At 38.6% G+C, this 14,568-nt stretch overlaps 1 protein-coding gene across 3 annotated transcripts in view; it reads right to left on the reverse strand.

Annotated features, from left to right (window-relative positions):
• The window catches only part of TPST1 (tyrosylprotein sulfotransferase 1), a 105,574-nt gene that overhangs the window by 69,083 nt on the left and 21,923 nt on the right, over positions 1-14,568 (reverse strand). The window contains exon 2 of one of the 3 annotated variants that reach the window (XM_059155255.1): positions 11,417-11,494. The exons of the other annotated variants lie outside the window; for them this stretch is intronic. The gene's annotated coding sequence lies outside the window, so the exon portion shown is untranslated. The remainder of the gene's footprint in view (positions 1-11,416; positions 11,495-14,568) is intronic. 3 annotated transcript variants of the gene reach the window in all.

Consider the following 14,568-nt stretch of genomic DNA (forward strand, 5'->3'; position numbering starts at 1 on the left):
ATATTTAATATGTCCAAGTATGCCTGCAATCTAACCACTGGCATTCAGATTTGCTTCACCCCTAAGAAGTCATTTTTCTCCATTCTACTCTAAAGAGAAATTACAGAAGAAATATACAACTGCCGAAACTTTAACAAAGATTCAGTTTATTTATCCTGCAAGTCATTTATTTAGATACTACAGGCCAGATACTTGGGCTTGGCTGAGGATAAGCTTTGACAACAAATACAATGCCGTCACTCCTGCTCTCAGGAAACAGTCTCATGAGCAGACAGATGTGCAAACGATGACAAAACGCACCCAGAGCCTTAGTAGAAACAAGCCAACAGGACAAAGACAGTATAATGAAAAGAAGTACATCAGTCTACCAGAGGAAGCTATAAAAGCCTCAAAAGAAAGTAAGAGGAAGGGGTACTCTGAGCAGTAGGAACCTGTGTACAATTTCCTGCGCACCATGACACGACAGAACACAGCCCAAGAGGGAGGGTACTCTCAGCAGCAGGAACTTGCTGGAACTAAGACATGACCGAACACAGCATGTTTAGGAAAGAAGTCGTTCGGGAGAACGGGTGAGCAGTGTGTGGAGACGATTATGCAGTCATGACTGGCGAGCTCTTGGCCAGTGAAGAGGTGCATGGAGGCGAAGAGGAGACATGAAAGGAGTGACGGGAAGGTAAGCACCCGCGCAGATATGAAACGCCCGAACTCTGAATGTGCTCCGCTACGCACATGAAGATCCACCGGCAGATGAAAGGTCACACCGTCTTAAGACACTTGAGCCCAATCACTGTCCACTAAGCTACACTGACAGGAAGGCAGCCCCTGGAGAGCCATGCTTAGAAATGAAAACAATGTTGAGTGTGCAGGTGTGCATTTGAGCAGCTCCATCAGCACAGATTTACATGAAATGTCCACACAAGGCAAATTTAGGGAGACAGAAAGCAGAGGCTGGAAGCAGGAATTTAATGACAAAGGCATGAAGTGAGTTTTTGCAGGAATGGAAATGCTCTAAAACTGGACTGCTGTGTTAGTTATACACCTCTAGAAAACTTCGTAAAAATCACTGAATTGGACGCTTACAATGGTAAATCTTATTGTATATAAGTTATACCTCAACACAGCTGGGTTTTTTTTTTTTTTTAAAGAATACTTTCCTAGAAAAATATTTTGAGAGTCTCAGTAGGATACACCAAGATCTGGTTTTCGTTTGCTCATATATCCATTCCTTTCACTGCGTGTCTGAACACATATTATGTGCCAGGCAATGTACTGTACTATAAAGCTACAGCATGGGAAAACAAAGTGAGAATACATTGAGATTAAACAATCAGCTTAATGAGACAGCAAGGAAAGAGTGCCCAGGTGGCTCAGTTGGTTGAGCGGCTGCCTTCGACTCAGGTCATCATGCCGGACTTCCAGGATTGAGTCCCGCATCAGGCTCCCCGCTCCTTGGGGAGCCTGCTTCTCCCTCTGACCTTCTCCTCTCTCGTGCTCTCTCTCATTCATTCTCCCTCAAATAAATAAATAAAATCTTTAAAAAAAAAAAAGACAGCAAAGAAAAAAGCACTGATTAAGAACACTAGTAGTAGGGCACCTGGGTGGCTCTGTTGGTTAAGTGTCTGACTCTTGATTTTGGCTCAGGTAATGATGTCAGGGTCATGGGCTGTGCATGGGCTGCATGGGCTGTGCTCTGGGTGTGGAGCCTATTTAAGATTCTCTCCCCGACTCCCTCTGCCCCTCCTCCCCCACCAGTGTGCTCTCCCTAAAACAAGAACAAAGAACACTGGTAGCAACATAGCACTGAACTATCTATACAGAAAACTGCATCCATGATATAAAAGACATACTTAAGATGTTATACGAGTATTCGGTTTAAAAGGGGTCAGATATTTTTTATAAACCGCAAAATTGCAAAATTAAGTTGCAAAATTAAGATTTAACCCTAGAATAATAATATTTTGGTTGAAAATTATTAAGCATAAATGAAGAAAACATTGCTGAAATGGAAACAAATTATCTATAGATGTGAGGACCAACATTTTAAGCAAAATAAATGACAATAAACCCAATCTGGACACATTCTGGCAATTTCAAATAACCTTCAATTTCAAGTGAGAAGAAAATACTTCTGTGGGCTTTCAAAGAAAATAAGGACCAAAGGATCAAATAATAACCTGGCATCAGATGTATCTACCACACTAAACGCTTACCCTCTGGTTTCCCAGTAGTCACTGTTCTTTATTTTTCAAATAAAAAAAAAATAATTTTTCAAACAAATAAAAAATAAATTAAAAAATTCATTTTTCAATGATATTTGTTATTTCTCAGAGTGGGTAAAGAAAAACAAATATTTTTAAAATAACAGGAACAGGGATGCCTGGGTAGCTTAGTCAAAGTTTCTGCCTTCAGCTCATGTCATGATCCCTGGGCCCTGGGACTGGGTCCTGAGTTGGAGTCCCTGCTCAGCAGGAAGCCTGCTTCTCCCTCTACCCCTCCCCCTTCTCCCGCTCATGTGTGCATGTGCTCGCACGCTCACGCACACGCTTCTCTCTCGTGCACACACGCACGCAAAAAATAAATAAAATCTTCTAAAATAATAGGGACAGACTACCTAAAAAGATTACATTTAGGTAGAGATCTGAACAGTGAACAGGATATAGGTGAAGTGCAGAGAACATTCGAAGCAAAAGCAAGTAGATATGCAGAAGTCCTGCAATGGAAAGCCAGTTCAAAGCCTTCAAGGAGCAGGGTAAAGCAAGAGAAAAAGTGGGTGAATAATGAAACTTGAAAAATGGACAGGGGTCAGATCATAAATCTTGTGGATCAGTTTAGGAATATGACATTTTATGAAAGATGCAATCAGATATGGCTGATTTAAAAATTTTAAGCAGGGAGTTACTTAATCCTGTTTTAGGTTCATATAGTCTCATTCTGGCCAAAATCATCTTGAAAAAGAACAATGCTGGAATATTCACAATTCCCAATCTGAAAACTTACTACAAAGCTAGAGTAATGAAGACCATGTAGTACTGGATAAAAACAAGCATATGAAAGACTAGAATAGGATTATAAATCCAGAAATACACCCTTACATTTTTGGTAAGTTGAGTTTTCTTTCTTTTTTTTTTTAAATTAAGTTTTTTATTTTAATTCCAGTATAGTTAACACACAGTGTTATATTAATTTCAAGTGTACAATATAGTGACTCAATTTTACACATTGATCAGTGCTCATCATGGTAAGCACATTCTTTAATCTCCATTACTTATTTCACGAATTCCCCACCCACCTCCCCTCTGGTACTATCAGTTTGTGCTCTGTTACTAAGAGTCTGTTTCTTGGGGCACCTGGGTGGCTCAGTGGGTTAAGCCTCTGCCTTCAGCTCAGGTCATGATCCCAGGGTCCTGGGATCGAGCCCCGCATCGGGCTCTCTGCTCAGCAGGGAGCCTGCTTCCTCCTCTCTCTCTGCCTACTTCTCTGCCTACTTGTGATCTCTGTCAAATAAATAAATAAAAATCTTTTTAAAGAAATAAATAAACAGGGATTCATGTATCCCTTTGATTTTTTTTTTTTTTTTTTTTTTTTTGGTAATTTGGGATTAAATACCCAGTAGTGCGATCACTAGGTCCTATGGTAGTTCTATTTTTAACTTTTTGAGGAAACTCCATGCTGTTTTCCACAGTGGCTGCACCAGGTTGCATTCCCACCAAGAGTGCACAGGGTTCCTTTTTGTGCACATCCTTATCAACACTTCTTGTTTTCACATATTTTTTTATTTTGACCATTCTGACAGGTGCAATATGATATCTCGTTGTAGTTTTGACTTGCAATTCCCTGATAATGAGTGATGTGGAGCATCTTTTGATGTGGTCAACTGATTCTTGACAAGGTTCTGAGACAACTGTGTGAGGAAGGAACATCGTTTTCAACAAATGGTATTAGGACAATTGGATATCCACATGTAAAAGAAAGAAGCTGAATACCTGCTCACAAAACTTTACTCAAAAGAACTAGAGGGAGGCCTGGGTGGCTCAGTAGGTTGGGCGACTGCCTTCAGCTTAGGTCAAGATCCTGGAATCCTAGGATCAAGTCCCACATCGGGCTTCCTGCTCAGCAGGGAATCTGCTTCTCCCTCTGAACTTCTCCCCTCTCATGCTCTCTTTCTCTCATTCTCTCTCTCACATAAATAAATAAAATCTTTTGAAAAAATTAACTAGAGACTTAAATGTCAGAGCTAAAACTATAAAACTGAGATTAGAGAGGTATAAATCTTTGTGGCTGCAGTTCCTTAGACATAAGACCAAAAGTACAAGAGACAAATTAAAAACAGATGAATTAGATTTCATCAAAATTTAAAACATTTGTGCTTCAAAGAACATCATCCTTCTTTGATGTGAAAGTGAAAGACAAAAGATGGGAGAAACTAATCATGTATCTGATAAAGGACTCGTAGCCAGAATATATAAAGAACTATTATAATTCAACAATAAACATAAATAACCCAATTAAAAAGTAGGCAAAAACCCATACAGACATTTCTCCAAAGAAGAGACATAAATGGGCTAACATGCACATAAGATGCTCAATATTCTTCAGGAAAATGCAAATCAGAACTACTTCACACCGACTAGATGACTATGATCAAAAACACAAATAAATAACAAGTGGTGATAAAGACGTGGAGAAACTGGAATATCCACTGCGCATATGCTGCTGGTGGGTGGGACTGTAAAATGCCGCAGCCCGTTTACACAAGTTTGGCAGTTTCTCCAAAGGTTAAATGTAGAACTAACATATGATCCAGCAAGTCTACACAAGAGAAATATAAACATGTGCTCCAGAAAACTTGTGCAAAGCATCACTACTTATAGCTAGAAAACAGTAGTAACACAAATGTCCACCAACTGACAAACGTATAAATAAAACATGGTATATCCAAACAACGGGGTATTATTCAGCCATAAAAGGAGTGAAGTACTGATATACAATTCTTATACACAAACTTTGAAAACATTATGCTAACTGATTAAAAGAAACTCATAAATGACCACATATTACATGATTCCATTTATATGAAGTGTCCAAAACAGGCAAATCTGTAGAGACAGAAAAATTAGTAGTTGCCTGGGGCTGAAGAGAAAGGGAAGATGGAATTGACTACTACATGGTTTCTTTTTGGGGTGACGAAAGTGTTCTAAACCTAGATTGTAGAGAATTTTTTGGTATGTGGTTACATCTCAATAATATTGTGTTAAAACAACAACAACACACTACACACTTCTTAGAATGGCTAAAATAAAAAAACACTGACACTATCAAGTGCTGACGAGCATGAGTAGCGGGACTTCTGTATTTCCGGGAATGCACAATGCTACATCTGAAGAAGTGTTTGGTGGATCCTGATACTGTAAACATACACTTATCATACCACCCAGTCACTGTACTCCTGAGCATTTATCCTAGAGAAACGAAATCTATGTTTACACCAACCTGCACATGAATGTCCTCAGCAGCTCTACTCATAATCACCAAAAACTAAAAACACATGCAACGTGTAAATCGGATAAACCATGGTAAATCCACTGATGGAATACTCCTCAGCACTGAAAAAGAACAAACTCTTGATACACACAACAATGTGGATGAATCCCGAAGGTAACGTATATCGTATAAAAAGAAAGAAGACAGTCTCAAAACAGTTCTATTCATAAAATATTCTTGAAAGGCAAAACTACAGATCATTGGATGCCAGAAGACTGTAAATTTATTTTTTTTTTAAGATTTTATTTATTTATTTGAGAAAGAGTGAGAGAGAGAGAGAGAGCATGAGCAGGGTTGGGGGAAACAAGAGGGAGACGGGAAAGCAAACTCCTCACTGAGCAGGGAGCCGGATGCTGGGCCATCATGACTTCAGCCAAAAGCAGATGCTTAACTGACTGAGCCACCCAGGATCACAAGACTATAACTTTAAAGGGATATAACACAATAAAGTTTTCTGGGATGATGGAAATATTTATTCTGTGTTCTGTGGTAGTTGTTAGACAAATCAATATATGTATTAAAATTCACAGAAATATGCACCGAAATAAAAAGTCTATTTTACTGTATGATAATCTTTAAAACAAAACAAAAAAAATAATCAAGAGAAATTTGCAAGGAAATGTGGGGGACAGGGAAAAAAGATTAAAGATCAAAAACAGAGTTTATGATTCTGAATCTTCCAATTAATGTTTCTGATCAAGTATTATTTAGTGGGGATAAATTCAGTGGTAATAGGAATACATGAAACAAATGATGGGTTTCACTGACAAGAGCAGAGAAATGGTCCTAGAAAAATCTTATGTTTTCCATTTTATAAACACTGAGATGAAATAAAAATTCATTTAAGTCTGAACAAAGCAAATAAAACTTACTTAGTGAAGCAAAGAAAAGTGCTCTTAGGGAACCAAATTAACTCTAATAATGGTGGGTTTCATTCTAGGTAGTTCTTTTTTTTTTTTTTTTTTAAGATTTTTTTTTTTAATTTATTTATTTGTCAGAGAGAGAGAGCGAGAGCAAGCACAGGCAGACAGAGTGGAAGGCAGAGTCAGAGGGAGAAGCAGGCTCCCTGCGGAGCAAGGAGCCCGATGTGGGACTCGATCCCAGGACACTGGGATCATGACCTGAGCCGAAGGCAGCTGCTTAACCAACTGAGCCACCCAGGCGTCCCTCATTCTAGATAGTTCTATAGGCATGATTCTTCTAGCACATTTCATTTGTTTGTGCGGTGGCAGATGCATCCCGCATGTTGTATGAGGGAAGAGCAGTAATCACTAAGAAATCACTTGAAAATGGCAAAGCTTTTTGATAAAATTTAGTACTATATGTATTTTAAATTACATTTAACTTACCAACCTCTGACTTCAATATGCAATAAATAAATGAGTCTTTTTCAAAAATTATCTGAGCAACAATTTAAAATTCAGTGTACAAAAAGCAAGATACCCATAAACCAACTCTTCCCCAAGCACATATCAGATACAAAATATTCACCAACCAAAAGCTAACATGACAAGAACCACTAAGTTACTATAGTAGCAACCAAGAGTATCTGATAACTTTGCATTAAAATATCCCAAATTCTCAGTAGAACATATAAAAAGACAAAAACTGGAAAAATATTAACATATTTATGTGTCCAGAAGCATACTTATAAAATCATCTTAATGGCTGCGTAATACTTTACTGAAAGGACTTTTAACCAAACCGTGAGTTTGCTCCTTGGTGAGTTACAGGTAGAGACTGCACCAAAGTAGAGTTGGCAAACAAAGGGAACTATTTGCAGCAAATAAAGGAAATCATGAAAAATAACTTCCAAAGCAGTGAATCCCTGAGCAGGGGTGAGCGGGTTCCTTCTATTTAGGGTTAGGACAAATACTCAGAAACGGAAGCTCTTATAAGGGTGGGCATAAGGTTGCCCTCTTGTACTTAGAAAACAGACCTATACATACATCCTATGCTATGTTATTGAAGCTTGTGCTCCTTCTAGGATGGAGACTTTAACATTACAAGGAAGCAGATATAACCGTTAGAGGGGCTATATGGGCATGCTCTGAGATCTTGTATAAACTGGTTGGGATTTGGGGCTCCTTATCTCAGGAAAGGAATGCAGAGCTTTGCTTGCTTATGAAACAGCACTGGAATTTTTTTTTACCACTGATTTATTGTCCCTGCTATGGTTGGGCTATTTCCTGGCCTGGTAGACTTAGTTTTTGCATTCCCTTTATTTCCTTAAAATTATTATTAACTAGTGGGGCGCCTGGGTGGTGCAGTTGGTTAAGTGTCAGAATCTTGGTTTTAGCTAAGGTCGTGATCTCAGGGTCGTGAGACTGAGCCCTGCTTAGGCTCCAAGCTCAGCACAAAGTCAGCTTGAGTCTCTCCTTCTCTTGAGCCTTCAACTTAAGGCTCGATCTCTCTCTAAAATAAAACAAAAAACAAAACAGAACAAAAACCCTTAACTACTTAGGTTTTTCCATTTCTTTCTCTCTTTTTTTTAAGATTTTATTTATTTATTTGACAGAGAGAGATCACAAGTAGGCAGAGAGGCAGGCAGAGAGAGAGAGGAGGAAGCAGGCTCCCTGCTGAGCAGAGAGCCCGATTCAGGACTCGATCCCAGGATCCTGAGATCATGACCTGAGCCGAAGGCAGCAGCTTAACCCACTGAGCCACCCAGGCGCCCTTTCCATTTCTTTCTAATTCTGATCTCCAAGAAAGTTCTGCAAGAAGTACGCCTGGGTAAGCAGGACATAGATCATTGCGGGGGGGCGGGGGGGCAACAGCTGGGGGCTTAAAATGGCCTCTCAGTGGGACACCATGGTAGCTCAGTGGGTTAAGCCTCTGCCTTTGGCTCTAAGGGTCCTGGGATCAAGCCCCATATCGGGCTCTTTGCTTGGCGGGGAGCCTGATTTCCCCCCCTCTCTGCCTGCCTCTCTGGCTACTTGTGATCTCCCTCTCTGTCAAATAAATAAATAATCTTTTAAAAATGGCCTCTCAGTATCACAAAGGTCATATCTTTCTTTTTCTGTGGACACCTAACTCTTTCTGCTTACAGATGTACCAACATTTATTTGGCCAACTCTCTTATTATGATTTACTTGTTTTTAAACTTTCATGACTCTAACACTGTGATAAATATTCTTGTATAAACAAACATCTTTGTCCATGTGATTATATTCTTTTCCTTTTTTTAAGATTTTATTTATTTATTTGACAGAGATCACAAGTAGGCAGAGAGGCAGGCAGAGAGAGAGGAGGAAACAGGCTCCCTGCTCAGCTCCCTGCTCCCGATGTGGGGCTCGATCCCAGGACCCTGAGATCATGACCTGAGCCTAAGGCAGAGGCTTTAACCCACTGAGCCACCCAGGCTATGATATTCTTAAACTCAAGTTTTGAAAGAGGAATTGCGAGGTCAAAGTGTGTGGAATACTGAGGGTGGGATATACTCAAATTTAAAACATTTAATACATATTTGATTCATATCCTTCTCATATCTTACATCCAAATCTGATAAAAATTCTACTGGCTCTATCTTCAAAATATAGTCACAATCTGACCACTTCATTTGCACCACCAGCATCTCTCACCAGGATTATGGAAAGATATCCTTATTTCTACTCCTGTCCCCTATTCTCAACTCAACAGTCAGAGGGATTTTTTTTTAAAGATTTTATTTATTTATTTTTCAGAGAGAGAGAGAGAGAGAGCGAGAGCGCGCGTGCACAAATAGGCAGAGCAGCAGACAGAGGGTGAGGGAGAAGCAGGCTCCATGCTGAGCAAGGAGCCCGATGTAGGGCTCAATCCCAGGACCCCAGGATCACGACCTGAGCCAAAGGCAGACACTTAACTAACTGAGCCACCCGGGCACCGCCAGAGGGGAGGGATCTTTTAAAAATTTAGTCAGAACACATCATTCCTCTGCTCACAGCCTAGTACTGTTTTTCAAAATAGCCTTGAAAAGACTTAAGACATCCAACATTAAATTTGGTTAAATTTCTTTTCTATTGATTTTGTCAAGAAATCTCTGTAGAGATCAAAAATAACACTGACAGAGGTCAGGACAATATATCTTCTTGTTCATACTAACTGAGAAGATACCTCTTAAATTAGAAGTTTCATAAGAACTAAAATGAAGGGGTACCTGGGTGGCTCAGTGGGTTGAGGCCTCTGCCTTTGGCTCGGGTCATAATCTTGGGGTCCTGAGATGGAGCCCCACATTGGGCTCTCTGCTCAGCAGGGAGCCTGCTTCCCCTTCCCTCTCTGCCTGCTTGTGATCTCTCTCTCTCTGTCAAATAAAGAAATAAAATCTTAAAAAAAAAAAAAAAAGAACTAAAATGAAGGCCAACTCCTGCTCTACTAAGAATAATGTGGAAAAACAAAGCCTTACGACATATCCAAGCATACTTAATAATTGTGTCAACACAGTTTGGATTTTTTTTCAAATTTTCACTTTTAATGTATTTTATATTAAATACTGTCTTACTTTTAATGTATTTTATATTAAATACTGTCTTCCCCAATACATTAAGGGGGAACAAAGTATGTTCAATGTCCCCTTCAGCATGTTTGAATTCAGGTAAGATGCTGGCCAAAGACCTTGTAAGGGGTATTAAAATGGGAAAGAAAGGGATTTGGGGTTTCCCAGAAACATTCTCATGCTTTTCACTAAGCTTATGAAGCCTACTTTTCCCTCTGTGCATGTTTCTTAATTTGAAGAATCACATAATCAGACAGCATCAGTGCTAAGAGGGGCCTAATTTGATCCAATGCTCTCATTTTATAGATACACAAATGGAGGACCTAACAGCACGTTTTTACCCACCACTTCTCTAAATCTTACCTATTCTTTTTTTTTTAAGATTTTATTTATTTACTTGGCACAGAGAGAGACAGTAAGTGGGAGAACACAAGCAGAGGAGGTGGGAGAGGGGGAAGGAGGCTTTCCGCAGAGCAGGGAGCTCAATGAAGGGCTCGACCCCAGGACCCCGGGATCATGACCTAAGCTGAAGGCAGACGCTTAACGGCTGAGCCACCCAGGCACCCCTAAATCTTACCCATTCTTCAAAGGTTGCTTTTAATTTTATCATGTATATTTTATTTACTCCAAAAGCTTTAAAAAAAAGATTTTATTTATTTATTTCACACACAGAGAGACATCAAGAACAGGAACACAAGCAGGAGGAGGGAGAGAGAGCAAAGCAGGCACCCGCTGTGCAGACAGCCTGATGTGGGGCATGATCCCAGGATCCTAGGATCATGACCACAGCCAAAGTCCGATGGGTAACGACTGAGCCACCCACACGCCCCTACTCCAAAAGATTTAAGCTCAGAAATTCAGAATCCTTGTCTAGGTTTCATCCCCATACCACAGCATGAATAACAGAGCATGAGGTCACATTGTACACTGAGTCCTCAAAAAGCATTAGTAAACCAACCAAACTGGGAAGTACATTGCTCTAGACAAGAGATGCTGTGGAAATGAAGTCTCTATTCACACCTTGATATGAATTCTCCTCATTCTTTTTAAAAAGTAGCCCTATAATTTAAGTAGAAAGTACATCAAGGGGCGCCTGGGTGGCTCAGTGGGTTAAGCCGCTGCCTTCGGCTCAGGTCATGATCTCAGGGTCCTGGGATGGAGTCCCGCATCGGGCTCTCTGCTCAGCAGGGAGCCTGCTTCCTCCTCTCTCTCTCTCTCTCTCTCTGCCTGCCTCTCTGCCTACTTGTGATCTCTGTCAAATAAATAAATAAATAATCTTTAAAAAAAAAAAAAAAGTACATCAAAAGCTGGTCTGACCATTATCCTTATATATTCAACCACTGTGCACATGCACATACACACACACAAAGACACACAAAAGCACATGTATCCACACACAGAGACCTTTGTCCATTTCACTAATTTTCAAACAAGCAGTATCAGTATTTTCCCAACTGGGACATTCACAGAGCTGAGGCTGAGCTAGAAGAGAACACAAAAAAGTTCAGTCTTGGCTTTGTCTCCAGGGGAAAGAAAAAACATTAAACACTGCAACAAACATATCTGAAAAATCACTATTAATAGGACCACTGTTTCTCAGTAAGCCAAATGCAGGACTCCCAGAAATGAAAGACTCTCTAGAGAAGAGAGTGTTGACATTATACTTCCCTACTTAGATCTTTACAAATTTTATAAAGATTTCTAATCAAAAACAGTGATCAGTAAACAGAAGTAGGGGTATGGATATGGAGGTCAGTAGTCAGAAAGGCCATACCAAACACTCAGTGCACATAGTCCCAGGCCTGAGTACTCAAGAGCACATACATCACACCCTGCTTTTATAATCACAAAGTGGCCATGTGCTCAATACAAAGAAATGATGAGCAAATGCCCTAGGAAAAGATAAATTAAACAAAGTAATGATCTCTAAAATGTTTCTTTACAACATTACCCATTAGCTCCTCTCTTCCACCTATTCAACCAATATAGGAAGTAGCAACAGCCAATGCTATTTTGCCTGCTGTCTAAACTCTGTTCCACAGTGGGTTTCTCTATTCCCTAAATTTTTTAGCAAAGGGAAACATAAGTATATCATGCCTTTAAACTTGTCAATTAATTTGTTTCCAGGGGTTAATTTAAATTACAGCTTTGCCATTCCACAGAAACTTCCATTAAACAAACCACTGTCCCAAGACTGATTCTCATGTCAGCTCAGAGCTGGGGGAACACCTTTTACTTGCCATACACTGGGGTCTGCAACTAGAACCACTGACAACAAATGGCAAATGACAAAAAGAATATAGTATACAAAGCTGATGATCTTTGGGAAGTCTACTGGAACCCATGTTCTTAAAGGAACAGTGTTCTGGGGTTTTGTTTTCAAAAAACCCCATGGTCAAGAGGGAAAAGAGCCAGTCAAACACAAAGAATTGGACCTAATCCCTATGACATAAATAGACACAAGAGTACAAGTTAAACTCAAACAGAACATTTTCAATGATTCCAGTGAAATAAAATGATGTCTGGGAAATGCTTCAAAAATATCTGACAGCAGATTATGAGTAGGGAGGGGAGTTATACATGAAATCAGATGGCTATGAGTTAATAACTACTAAAGCTAAGTGATGGGTACCTGAGGATTCAATATCATTTTCTCTATTTTGGGATATGACTGAAATTTTTCATAATAAATGGTTAAAGTGAAGTAAAACAAAATATTTAGTTTAAGTTGCCAAATTCTAACCTTCTCGGATCTGTAAGTCAGAGTCATTGTAGGCTAACCATTCTTCCAGATTCTTCATTCATGTTTCTCATCTATGTATACTACCCTTGAGAGGGAACACACACAAAAGCAAATTTGCTCAAAGTACATACTTTCATTCAATAATTCAATTATATAATGTTTTTACTAATCTCCTAACTTTTAGAATTAAAAGGAGAAAAAAAGCAGGCATTGAATTAATGTAATAATAATACTAAAAAAAAAAAAAAAAAGCCTAGTGTATTAGACCTGGGCTCTAATCCGAAATCCATTTTTTTTAAGTTTATGAAACTAGTTAAATCATTAAGCATCAGTTTCTTCATCTGTTAAATGAAGATGATAATGATAATGAACTCCTTTTTGCACTTAAAGTAGAAATTATAAAAAGAAGACTGGAGAAAAAATGCAAAAACATTTTAAAAATCTGCAAGTTCTCTTTTTCACAATGCTGCTAAGAGAGTCAAGTGGATAATGTGTTTTAAAGGGTTTTTAAAGAATAGGAGCCTGAAACAAGATGAAGCCAAAAAGGTCGACACCAAGGCACACAATAATTAAAATGGCAAAAATTAAAAGATAATGAGAGAATCTTAAAAGCAAGAAGAAAAAAGCAGTTACATACGAGGGAAACCCCATAAAGCAATCAGTTGATTTTTTAGCAGGAACTTTGCTGGCCAGAAAAGAATAGCATGATATAGTCTAAATGCTGAAAGGAAAAACCTAAAACCAACACCCAAAGACACAGACAGACTGAAAATGAAGAAATAGAAAAAAAACGTTCCGTGCAAATGGAAATGGGGAAAAAAAAAAAAAGCTGGGGTAGAAACACTTATATAAGACAAATTAAACTTTAAGACAAAAACTGTAGCAAGGAACAAAGAAGAGCATTACATAATGATGAAGGGATCAAAATCAATCCAACAAGAGTACATAGCAATTCTAAATATCTATGCATCCAACAATGAAGCACCTAAATAATAAAGCAAATATTAATAGACATAAAGGGAGAAACTAATAGGAATACAAGAATAGTAAGGGATTTTAACACATTTTCATCAATGGATAGGTCATACAGGCAGACAATAAGGAAACAGTAGCTTTGAATGATACATTAGACCAGAAGGTCTTAATAGAGAGATACAGAACATTCCATCCAAAGACAACAGAATACATACATTCTTTTCAAGTGCACCTGGAACATTCTCCAGGACAGATCACATTCGGCCACAAAACAAGTCTCAATAAGTTTTAAAAGACTAAAGCAATACCAAGCATCTTTTCCAACCACAATAGTATGAAACTACAAATCCACCACAAGAAAAGAACTAGAAAAACACACAACCACATGGAGGTTTAACAACATGCTACTTAACAACCAATAGGTCAATGAAAAAATCAGAGGAAATAAAAAAACACATGGAGACAAATAAAAACGGAAATACAATGGTCCAAAACTTTGGGATACAGCAAAAGCAGTTCTAAGAGGGAAATTTATAGCAATACATGCCTACCTCAAGAAACAAGAAAAATCTCAAATAAACAATCAAAACTTACACCTAAAGAATTATGGGGAAAAAAGAATAAAGCCCAAAGTTAATATAAGGAAGGAAATAACAAACAGCAAAATTAATTAAATCAAGACAAAAAACCCACAAAAGATCAATGAAACTAAGAGCTGAATCTTTGACAAGATAAGGAAAATTGATAAACCTTTAGCCAGACTCTTCAAGTTAATAAAGAAAAAAAACATATACATAAAATGAAAAATGAAAGAGGACAAATAACAACACTGCAGACA

This window comes from Mustela lutreola, chromosome 17, assembly GCF_030435805.1.
Source record: "Mustela lutreola isolate mMusLut2 chromosome 17, mMusLut2.pri, whole genome shotgun sequence".
In the NCBI taxonomy this organism is placed as follows: domain Eukaryota; kingdom Metazoa; phylum Chordata; class Mammalia; order Carnivora; family Mustelidae; genus Mustela; species Mustela lutreola.